We start from the raw sequence: 12,847 nt of genomic DNA on the forward strand, positions 1-12,847 counted from the left end.
TCTTCACGTTCTAAACATATTTTCAAATTTCTTGAAGAAAAATATAAAGAAAACACAGCTTCCAGTGACAGCAATTTTACTGATGAAAATATTTTTAAAAAAGGGATGCTGTAAGTTAGGTTTTTTTTTCAAAATATGAAATGTAATATCGGTGCTCAGGTTAATAGCTTTAATAATAAAACTCAACAGATATTTAAAAATATTTCTGATAAAGTCACCAAAGTTACTTCAAATATAGTAACTTTACATTAATACGTGATTCCTTTCTAAATCAAAATCGTGCTACATTGATCTGCGTCAAAAGCGAGCCTAGTGTTGAAAGAGACTGTAGTGTTCTGTGCGATGATATGATTATAGATGCGCAAATTCATAATATGATATCAGATAGTTTTTCGCCTTGATGAGAAAAATAATAGCGTACAAGCCCTTGCCGAATGCAGTAGTTCTGTTACTTTTGGCATCGCTTCAGGAAATTATATGTTTGACACTGACGATGCATGTTTCCAACGCGTAGAGATAACTAGACTACAATAAGTACTGACAATCTCACTGAATATATTCAACCTAATTATGCGATAGTACTACTGAAAATACTGTAGTAGTAAGCAAAGTATGTTCAGTGTCATTTGGTACTCTTTTACTTTATAAAAATATTAACTCTTCGGCAAATCTGAATAAAAAAGGTGAAGCTTGTCACAGGAAACCTAAAATTTTTACTGCAAAAAATAAATAAAAAATCAACGATGAGAAAAGACGGAGTAATCAAACACGCATTAAGACCTCATAGGAAGAAATTTGTGGAAAAAATCCCATAGAATAGCAGAAAACAAATTAATGTAAATGTTTGGAATGTGAGCAACAGAGAAAAGCGATTTTTTATTCAGATTTGTGTTGATGTTAATAAAGTTCGAAGAAGGCGTGGTGAAAATAGTCCAAAGAAAATACGAACACTGAGATACTTCTTGACAAGTAAAATTGGTGGAAAACAAGATCTATGGGAGAATTCTTGTTGAATCTTGTTGTTGCTTTTTTATTTTAGATTAGACTTGATACGTTTTCAAAAGGAGACAAAAGCAAAAAACGGTCTTCTTGCGCAGAACTGCAGAAGAGTTCTTTTTTTATAAACACCGGTATAAAACCTTTGTGTGTAATGTTTCTTGTGCACTGGTTATTTGTTTGTTCGTGCCGCACATCAACTAAACATTATAATCATGACTTAGCCTGATCGGATTAAAACATTAAATTTTGGATTATATTAAAAGAAGGAGCAGAGAAAGTTTTTAACGTTTTAAATATTTTATGTTTGTTTCTTTTAATGAAGGAAAAAATTGAAGTTACGATTACGACATTGAAGTACGATGAAAATAGTTATTAGCTTATTTAAAATTTCTTTAAGTAATTTAAAGAAATTGATAATTTCCCTTTAAATTTTTTATTTAATTACAACAGAATTTGGGGTAGAGGATATTCAACGTTATTCCTAAATAATTCTTGCTTTATATCTAATATTCTCATAACTATTTTTGCCTCATATCCTACAACCCATCGACAATAAAAAAGTTGAAATTAGGCATAAATGTTTAACTATATATATATATACCAGCTTTGTCCTGTTTTCGACTCACATCAGTCGAAATATGACTAATCATAAATAAAATTGCACCATAGTGTACTCACTTAAATATATAATGTTTCAAATAATCATATTACTCCTAAAACGAGTGTTACTAAATACTCGTAAATACTCAAATAAAATTTAACCCCAAAAAAATTAGAGACTGAATAGGAATTCACACTTAAAATATCAGTTTTTTTTTAACCTTAATTTGCACGATTCAAAATCCAACTGTATCTAGTATTACAGAAGATTACATGGGAAGATTTTTAAAAAAGGGTGGTTCTTTTGATACGTTTTCAAAAGGAGACGAAAGTAAAAAACGGTCTTCTTGCGCAGAACTGCGCAAGAGTTTTTTCTTTATAAACAGCGGTATAAAACTTTTGTGTGTAAATTATTATTTGTGTGGAACCGAGTTAAAAATCAAAAATATTTGTTGAATTTTAAAAACTTTTTGTTACTCACTGTCGAGCAAATTTAAACTTTTATTAAGTAGCATCGACGAAAGTATCTGTATTTAAAATACGCGTATTTTGTGGTCCAAAATTCAAAAATGTTATGTAAAATACAGTAACACTTACAGTTTTTTTGTTATAGGGGATAGGGCTTCGACTAAAACAGCAGACATATTTTTGAAATGTATGTCGAATAAAAAGTATATTTAAATCTAAAACACGTTAAATTTAATTAAAGACGTTTTAATAAGGACCATATGCAATAAAAAATATGAAATGTTACAAAATTTATGTGATCTATGTTAAAACATATTTACGTATGATAAAACATAAAGGTACAATGCAGCGACTAAATATTTCAATTTTTTCACTTCTGTTCAGTAGAATTTTCTTTTTTTAAAAACCAGCAGTAGTCACCAATCATAGATGGTCCCAGGGTTTCTGTTTCTATTATCCTGATGTCCTGGTGAAGTCTCTCTCATCGGTCGTACTTTACTACTCCTAATTTTTTCGGAAAAAATCCAAATGACAGTGCAAAAATGTATTTTTAAGGACATGCGTCATCCTATTAATTCATTAGCTTTTAAGAGTTCATCTATAAAGGTTTTATAGTTTTCATGTTTCTTATTACCCAGAAATCCCATCACAACACTTACAAAACAGTTACAAGCTATCGATTCTTTGTCGTTTAATTTTTCTTTAAAAAGCGGATTATTAAAAGTCACCTTATTTGAAGTCTAATAATTATGTGAGGCCTTCTTTTTAGTTTTGCTTAACTGGGAAAATAGTTTTTTTAAAGTACTTAAAGCACCTTCTTTGTCTATAGGTTTAAAAAATCGTTTCATTAATCCAAGCTTAATATGGAGAGGCAGGAGAAGCATATCTTTATCGGATGAACAAGGGAAGCGTACGTTATATTTGAAGTACTTGGTTCTAAAGAAGTTCTACGAGGCCGATCTTTATTAATGAAATGTTTTTGTATCAGACTCTCCCACAGTCACAAAACACAACAATATATGTAAAACCCTCTTGAAGCCCTAGCAATGTACCTATCATTTTCAAATTTCCATAAATATCCCACTGACACTGTTCATATTTAACTTCATTGAGTATGGTAGGCAAGTTATCATAGTTCTCTTTCATTGTCATGTCATGTAAAAGGAAAATGATCTAACGAAATTTTAGGTGTCTGAGTTATGACTAATTTCAAGACTCACTTAGCAAAAAAAAAAAAAAAAAAAAAAATTATTAAAAAAATCGGAAGATGTATGTTTCCAACGCACACCTATCACATCCAAATGTACCTCTGTTAGCCAGTATTTTGATAAATGTCTCTGGACTGGATGGATATAAATTATTAAAAAATCCATCGTAAAATTTTTATAATTATCGAAGAATGAAAAAAAATAAATTTCGGTCATAATTACGAGTAATAAAAGAATAAAGTTATCTATTACGAGTAATAAATAACTTGAATAAAATTAATATAAAAAAATATATATATAATTAACGATTAATTTGTGTACACGACTATTGTTATGACTACGCAAATAATAATTTTTTAAATTAGTAAAAAGACGGTAATTGAATATTAACATGCCGCCTAGTATGTTTTAAAAGCATTATTGTATACAGATGAGTCATCGTGTACAGAAACGCTGTTGATGTGCTCTAACTGTGTCTGGTGAGTAGCTGCTAGCTAGCAGTTGTGTATGTAACCAACTAGTCATGTTACGCGCATGCGCTTCATGATACTGTTGTAGGCAGCGTTAGTTTTGTCAGCAGCCGATTACTCACTACGACAGTTGTTGTTCAAATATAATGTTAATTATAATTTATTAGATTAATTTTTATATTAGTGTATTTATTTTAGTAGATAAATTATTTACGGCGACAATGTTATATGTAAAAACAACGCTTTAGTAGATCGCTACGCTACCTACAAGTGCAATGGCCGTTATTTGTCAAACAAGTATTTTGAAATGTAAGTCTTGTTTTAAGTAGTTCGTAATAACTTATGTTAATAATTTATTTTTATTTTCAGAATTTTCGAAATTTATCACCTTCTAGGTAGATTTATAGTGTAATTTTTTTAAAGTGTGATGCAATATTATTTGTTAGAATTTTCATTTAACCTTACAAGGAACATGTTAATTTCGAGTCCCGTAATTCTTTTGTTTTAACTTCATATTACTCGTCTACATTTAAATTGAAGTAAAGGCTGAACTTTTGACACACTACCCTTTTACTTTATTAACCTATTACTATTCCATATCATTTTTTTTAAATTAGTGTAATATTTTGCTTTATTTGATTTTTAATAATAAACTACAACAGGTTCTTGATTCAACTTATGTTTTTTAATACGAGTGTCCAAGTCTACATCCAATAAATTAGTTTTGAGGACTTGTTTTTATTTTGTAAAGAGAATTTATGGGAAGTTTCAAAACTGGTGATCCGTTATGTTTTTAACAAAAAAGGTGTACATTTTTTAACGAAACGTTATACATTATTTGAAGGGTTTCTTTTGTGCTTATCATTGGTAATAATATATTACATAGAAAAATAATATCTTTGAGTTATATAATTCTAAGTATTTTCATTCAGTTCACGACATTTTATTAAAAAACAGATTAAAAAATGAATGCACGTTTACAAATTTTTGAGATCCTTGTCTCACACTAGTTAGACATTCTATTCAACATAGTAATAATTCAGCGTTTCCAGTTAAAAAAAAATTAAACGTTTAGTTAAACATCAGGTACATCACAAATAAACTTTTTTATACAGATTCAAACATTCTACCGTTAAAAGCATTTCAAAATTTAGAAATAAATACGAAAAGCAATCTTGAAATCCACTAAAATCATTTGACAATAAATCTATTAGACATCAAAAAACTGTACTAAGACTGAAACAAAAGCATCTGATAGACTTTTTGGGCTTACCTTTCAAAGGGTAATTTTACTGATGAAGATAATAATACTGTATTCAATTAAATTTAATCGCATTAAATTGCTCAATTTAAGGTAACTCTACTTAGCGTTATTTTTTAATGTCACTTCCTAAATAAAAATATGCTAAATGTTTTATTGTATAAATTGGTTTTTAATATAACAGTTAAAAAAACTCTTAAAAAAATTAATTTTATGAAAATATCCAATATTAGATGCTAGAGTCCTTAAAGATGTTTTTAATAACGTTTATGTATATCATACCTAGGAGAGTATGATGTAATCAATGATTACACCGATGATGAAATGTACAGTAATTTTAATAATGACTATTTTACAACGTAAAAAAATCAACGTAGAATTATTATTATTTTTAACGACTATTTTTTGTCAGGTATTCTCCTAGCTATAAATGTACGGTATATTATAAAATTTAAATAAATTTTGCCATCACTTTGACAAACAATGATGACTAAGTCTGTAAGAAAGCTAAACCTACCTGGTTAGTCTAGTGGTGAACTCGTCATCGCAAATAAGCTGATTTCGAATTCGAGATTTCCAGCATTAAAGTCCTAGCAAAGGCAGTTAGTTACTTTTACATGGATTTGAATACTAGATCGTGTATACCGGTGTTCTTCGGTGGTTGGGTTTCAATTAACCACACATCTCACAAGACTACAAGACTACACTTCATTTACATTCATACATATCATCCTCATTCATCCTCTGAAGTAATACCTGTACTGTAATTCCCGGAGGCTAAACAGCAAAAAGAAATTGTATATTACAAAGGGGAAAATAGACTAATCGGGTTAATTTTACAAGTGGGAAGTTGACTTTTTCATGACTCCCTTTAATCAAAATCACAATTTCAAAAATTTACAGAATTATTATGTTTTAATATATATATATATATATATATATTTGTTTTGGTTTTTACAAACAGACTGGTTGGACCGATTCGAATGAAATTTTTTCACGATGATTTCTGTACATAGAGCACTGTTGTCATTTAACCATTTTACAATTAGTAAAGGAATCGAGATGCAAACATTATGCATCAAAATTTTAGTCAAAAAAAAAAAAAAGTTCAAAATTTTACATGAAGATTATTAGGTAAATTTATTATTTATAACTTAATCCTCATTAGCTGAGATTCTTTTTGGTTGTATTTGGTTTCATTCAAATTCCCAGAATTTGGTGGGGGGCAGAAAACATTTTTATCTCTTTTTTGTCGTTAATGGATCAAAATCACATTGTTTTACTGATGAGATGATTTCTTTCTATTACCGTATATACCTTTCATTACAGATTCGGGGATGGGGGATATTAAGCTTATTTTTTTTCCTTTTTTCGTTAATTATCGTTTTGCTTGATATCTTCAGGCTGGATGAATTAATTTTTATGAAATTTTGTACGAAGTCTTAAGAATACGGGTAACTGATACCATTTAGTTTTGTTTATAAATGGTTGAAGGGGCGATATACAGTACTATGAGTCCGTATCTCAAAATGTTACTCAAACATTAGAATGATTTTTTACGTTACTCTTTGCATGATGTTATAAAGTTTCACTGTGGTGCTCTGTAAAGAGTAAAGATTTTCGCGTCGACGATCTGCCGTCTTTTATTTTTGTTTATGTAATTTTCAAAAATTCGTGATTCAAAAAGAACGTAATAAACTTTCGGAACGTTCTGCTGGTGAAAATGAAAAAGAAAGTTCATATAAACATAGGTTTAAACATAAGATAGGTTCATATAAACATAGGTTTCAAAAAGCTTCATTAGCGAGTGTCGGCTGGCGAATGATTTCGCCAGCCGACACTTAACAAGATTATTTTATGTTTGACATAAAATAATCTTGTTAAACTAGTAATAAATACGTAAAAGTTTTAAACAAAACTTGTAAAGAATTTGATCTTAACTAAAGCTGATACGGATTACTGTATAATATGGATTAATGCCTGATATGATTTATTGTGGATGGCGCGCGCGCACATACACACACACACACACACACACATACTCACAAACTATTACCGGTGGCTCCGCTTGAAATCATTAGTATATGAACAAAAGTATAACACGTGTGTAAGAGAAGAATCGGTTATTAGAATTCTGAGTGCAATACAACTAACACAAAACAATCCTGTTGACAAACGGAAAGCCATAAAATAAATTGTTAATCGGGTATAACGCTGTTTATTATCACATTGACAGAGGACATTTAAACAATTTAATTGGTTGTAAGTCGGTTTTATTTTTGTGTTTGTTATTTATCTAAAATTTTTAATTATTTTTTTCTGTAAAATTAAAAAATTTGTTACTTTAATATTTAGTTAAATTCTGCCACATTTTGTTATGTTTTTTTTTTAAATAAAATCAAAATTTCTTACATTTGTATTTATTTATTGTGGACTTTATTCATATAATTTTACTCAGGATCGAATTCTATTAGTTTGGTCAAAACCTTTGCGTTTTATTACTCGGTAAAAAAATCATTATTTTATGTCTAATATAAAATTGTGAGTTTTTTGACTCTAGATTAAAGGCGAACATTTTTTTTAACACCAGATTTATCGAAAACTACTAACGATATAGTTCTGGGATTTTTTTTCAGTTTTTCCGATCTGATTTTTTTTTTTAACCTCCGGGTCCACCGTTACGTATTGCTTCAGAGGATGAGATGAATGATTTGTAGCGTTTGTGAATATGCCATGCCTGACCGGAATTCGAACCCGGGGGACCTCCGGATGAAAGGCCGATTTCAGATGAAAGGTTAGATTTCATTTAAAAACCACTAAATATACTCCTTAATGTTAATCCCAATTAGTACTGATTTCCGGGTTACAAATGAAAGAGAAATCTTTTACTACCCGACAATTGCTAACGAGCGTTTCTCAACCTACGTTTATATGAATTTTCTTTTTTATTTCCACCGGTAGAATATGGAAAATTTATTACATTCTTCGAGAATCACTCTTTCTAATATGTCATCGAATTATGGCAATTTTTTCATTTAATTTTAATAATGCGCGTTGTTCTTAAGCTGGTAAAATTGATTTCATGAGTTTGTTAGTAAATAAAAGGTTTAAAATCGATACTTTAGACTAAAGGAAGTTTTTTCTTTTAATTCATTGAACTTTCTTAATCTTTCTTAAATTGTTTTACTTGAAATTTTTCAGATTACGGTGAAATTAGGTTTAAACTTTAATGAATTAATGATAAAACCCGAATTACTTATTAAATACCTCGAAAATATGTTCTTTTTTTTTTTAAAATAATTGACATAACTCATGGTATTTTCTTTTTAAATAAATATCTCTGTTTTTTTTTTATAAAGAAAAATCATTCCAGTTTTAAATATGATAATAAAATTATAAATAAATACAAATCCTTGAAATATAATTGACTAAAATACAATAAATTGTAATTGGATTTAATTTTAGAAGTTTAACTACATTTAAAAAGGGCCTAGGATTCTTTTCCTTATTTTTAAATAGAAAGAAGTTTATACAAGATCGTATGTTATATATTCATGTCACGAACTTTTACTTTCGTATTCCTTTACCCAAAGCTTTTTATAAGCCACGCATCTTGAGTCAGGAATTTCTTGCCTTATTTATTATTTAGGCCACAAAACTATAGATTACATTTTTCTTTCAAGATGAGTGTTAATATCGGTAAACGAAAACTAAAATTTGTTCCTTCGATGAAGTCGTTAATTTGTCTTTATTTTTTAAATTAGGTTTTAACTGACCGAATTAAATAAAATTACGATTATAAAATATTTTATTTATGTTAAACGTGGTTCGTTGAATGCAAACTACATATTTATATATAATAACTTTTCAACAGTTAACAGTAGAAAAATTTAATTTAGTAAATCCTCCTACCTTAAAACTGTCTGTATTTGTACTGAGATCGTAAAAAAATTGAGCCTCCAGGAAGACATATAAAAAATTTTACACATAGGTTAGGGTTGTGAAATGTCTTTTAAAAAAATTGTTGAATACAAAATATTTAACAAAAAAAATTCGGGTTTCGAAAACACTAACCAAAAATAGAGCGATTTAATATTTTTCATAGCTAGAATCAAAATTGGCTAACAGTATCTTTCAATTTACCTGTTCGACTGTGAAACATTAAAAAAAATACGATTTAAAATAGTTTTCCACCTCGAAACAAGTACGTAAAGAACAAGGTAAGTCTTTCTGGTTTTGTCCCACCGGTTGGTTACCGCAGGGCATGAAAACTTTAAAACGTTTAATAAAATAATTTATCACAATCACACAAATAGTGCACGAAACGCATGAAAATTGACGCGGTGTAGAAGTGGCATTTATTCATCGTTAACGTCGTTCATTGTTCGCTTATTACAACCGTTAGAAAGGCTTTAGAAGAAAAATCCAAATGCCAATGAATGCGTTGAAACGGTTTACATACCGAGCGGCATGAACGTTTTGAACTCTCGAAAAGAATTTTTAACAGAGAACAGAGACAGATGTCAATTTTACGGCTATAAAAAAAATATTGTAAATCGATTGCAATGTACACGGCTTTCTGCGGCAAATTTCCAACCGGAATTACAGAGTATGATTATTAAATTATATTAATTTTCCTAGTTTAGCTTGATCGGATTTAAAGAACGGGGATATTCAATATAATTTTTAAATAGTTTTTACCTCAAAATTTGTTGAGAAAAAATTTTAATTTGGTTATGTACAGAATGTATCACGAGACTGTCATAATCTATTCTACTCGTGAAAATAATGAAAAATGTTCATATAAATTTATGTCCTAAAATAGTCGTTTGCGAGTTGCGGTTAGTGAATGATTTCCCTTGGATTTCAACTATCCTTGAGGTCGTACTGAAATATTCAGGTCGTTAATTAAGGAGCAGAATTAGTGATTTCTTATGGTTTTTGACCTGCAAAATTGAGTAAAATAAGTCCAATAACTTTATCTGCTCTTATTGAGAAATTTGGGGTGAAAACCAAGAAATCGGGATAAAACCTTTGTTTATTGTGTATGACGTACAATAAATTGGTAATTAATATATAATACTTTTAAACTAAACGCGCAGAAAATTTAATTCTTAACAAAATAGTCTGAGTAATTGGTGTTCATTATTTGTAACTCCCATCGGTTTATATATTTTTCAAAACTTTTTGGAAAGTTTGTACTTCATATTATTGAACTCCCGAGAAATGTCTACAAATTTTTTTCATAGACCTCGGATCTAAAATGTATAGAAATTTTTTGCAATGAAAAAGATGCGCAAGATATTTTATATTCTTGTATAACTTTGCCGGTTTAGACACACAAAATAACACGCGTACGTGCAACACACACAAACGCACCAGATATGGTCTGAATTTTGACCCTAAAGGACAGCGAGCGAGCTATCACAGTAACCTTTTTACTTCCTTGTACGAAGTAAAGGAAGTATTGTAATCGCGAAAAATTTCGGTTTTTAAATTTCAACGGAAACATCCAGTTTGGCTATCCCTGAATCCATTTTGACTAGTTTCGGCGTGACCTCTGTACGTATGTATCTCGCATAACTCAAAAACGATTAACCGTAGAATGTTGAAATTTTGATTTAAGACTGTGGTAACATCTAGTTATGCACCTGCTCTTTTGATTGCAATCTCACTGAGAGCTTTTCAACGATATATAAGCGGTACTTGTTTTCATTGTTTCCAGAGTTACAACCAAATAAAATCTTAATTGATGAAATATTTGGATCTTACAATGGTTATTTCTCCAACCTGGTTATTTGTTAATATCAATAAATCCTGCTATTTTGAGTTATTTCCAGGTAAAAAACTTCTAAACTTTTGGGGGGGAGAAACAAAAAGTACCACGAATTTTATGGACTGAGAGTAAAAGTTTTTTGAAATGCTGTTGTTCGCACTATATCTGACTATATAGTGCATAAATACTGCATGCATGTCATTTCATGATTGCAATATTTATGATTTTTGGAATAGTTAAAATTGAAATATTTGGCACGAATTATTTTTTAATAGATTATTCCCATACCTCTTGGGGAAAAAGATTTTAGTAAATAAAATTTTTTTTCCGAGGTTCAATAACAAAATGATGCAGTTAATTATGGAATATTTGCTATTGCATTTGATACATCATTATATTTCATAAGAAATAGATCTAAGATTGTATACAATTGTGTAGAGTTACATAAGCATTTATGTGTAATGTCTGAAAGTGATAAATTAACACTTTTCGCTGAAATTGGGCCCGATAGATAAGTTTCATAATAATACACCGCCTAATTATGACAGTAATTTCTTTTAGTCTAATTGAGACTAAAAATATAAAATAAGGTTTTTTAATTTTTAAAATACTTTTTTTTACTAATTAAAAAATCACAAAAATATACCGAAATTTCACGATTTGGAAATTATTGAATAAAAGTATAAATTGTTTGGAAAAATTCTCCAATATAAAATATATTTAAAGATGCATTAAAAAAAAGAAAAATAATTTCAATTTCATATTAATCAAGATAAATGTTTATAATAAATAAACTCTTTGCTTAAATTCAGATAGGGGACCTTCATTGTATCGCATAGCAAATTATCAATGAAATTATTATAAAATATAATGTAATACAATGAAGGGCACCTCACGCTTTTATTATTTGCGATATAAAATGTAATGGAATTTTGTTAATAAATTCATTCAATATGCATTATTATAATTAAATGTAGCTGAGAGATGTAATAAATAAATGTTCACACAAAAAGTATATTTACTACCGTGAATAGAAAACAGATTTATAGATTATCATTATCAATATAAAATGGTATATGAATTTAATCAAAGAGTTTATTAAAAACGTTTATTCTTGATTTAGTATAAAAATGAAATTATTTTTTAATTTTTTAGTACATCTTTAAATGAAAACGTACTTATTATTTTTATTCCATTTTTTTTTTTTTTAGAAATTCTAATACCTTAATCTTTATTTGATAATATAAGTAAATTTATTTTATTCATTATGTTATCTTCTGTTTTTGTCCATATTTTTATGTTTTAAATAATAAAATTCTGCAACTGTAGGGTTGTTATGTTCTTAAATTATCCCTAGAATTGTGTCCTACGTTGCCTAGACATGTTGATAAAATTGTTGTTAAAAGGTAGTGACAAGGACCCCACTTTGAGCTCCTCTTATAGGTCTTTAACGCTCCTGCCAGTTATTGGCAAGGTCTTTGAGAAGGTTTTGTATATTCGTATGGCTGCTAGATTAAATTCTAGAAAATTTTGACATACGATCAGTATACCCTTCATCCAGGCAGGAAAACATAAAATGAAATTCTAAGGATATGAATATCGATCGGTTCTTCTATCGAGTCTGAATATGTTTTAGGTATCTTTTTAGACATATCAGGCACTTTTAATAATCGGTGGAGGCCCTCTACCCTATTTCAACTGCACAAGAGTAATTGTATGCAGAATGTTTTATATAGTTTTTCAGCGATTGAGACGTCGTTCTTTGAAATGGTGTCACTGAAGTAGGAGACTATTTAAAGGTTGTCCGCAGAGTAATGTTTTAGGACCACTGCTCTGGTTCTTTGAATTCAAATTTTTGATGCGATTGAGGTTACCAAGTGGATACTGCGTCATCGCGTATGCAAATGATAGGCTTTGAGATATTCAAGGAATGAGGATTACTTTCAATATGCTCCCAAAAAGGCTTGTAATGCTTACTTCGGTGTTCAGAGAGCAGTTCACCCTGATTAGGGTCATAATTTCAAAACCGTGCGTGTTCTATGTAAGGGTGTATTCAGAGAAATAA

At 29.3% G+C, this 12,847-nt stretch overlaps 1 pseudogene; it reads left to right on the plus strand.

Moving 5' to 3' along the window:
- The first annotated feature begins 3,852 nt into the window (after nt 1-3,852).
- The window catches only part of LOC142331289 (scoloptoxin SSD14-like), a 152,041-nt pseudogene continuing 143,046 nt past the window's right edge, over nt 3,853-12,847 (plus strand).

Source organism: Lycorma delicatula, chromosome 10 (genome assembly GCF_047948215.1).
Source record: "Lycorma delicatula isolate Av1 chromosome 10, ASM4794821v1, whole genome shotgun sequence".
NCBI classification, from domain to species: domain Eukaryota; kingdom Metazoa; phylum Arthropoda; class Insecta; order Hemiptera; family Fulgoridae; genus Lycorma; species Lycorma delicatula.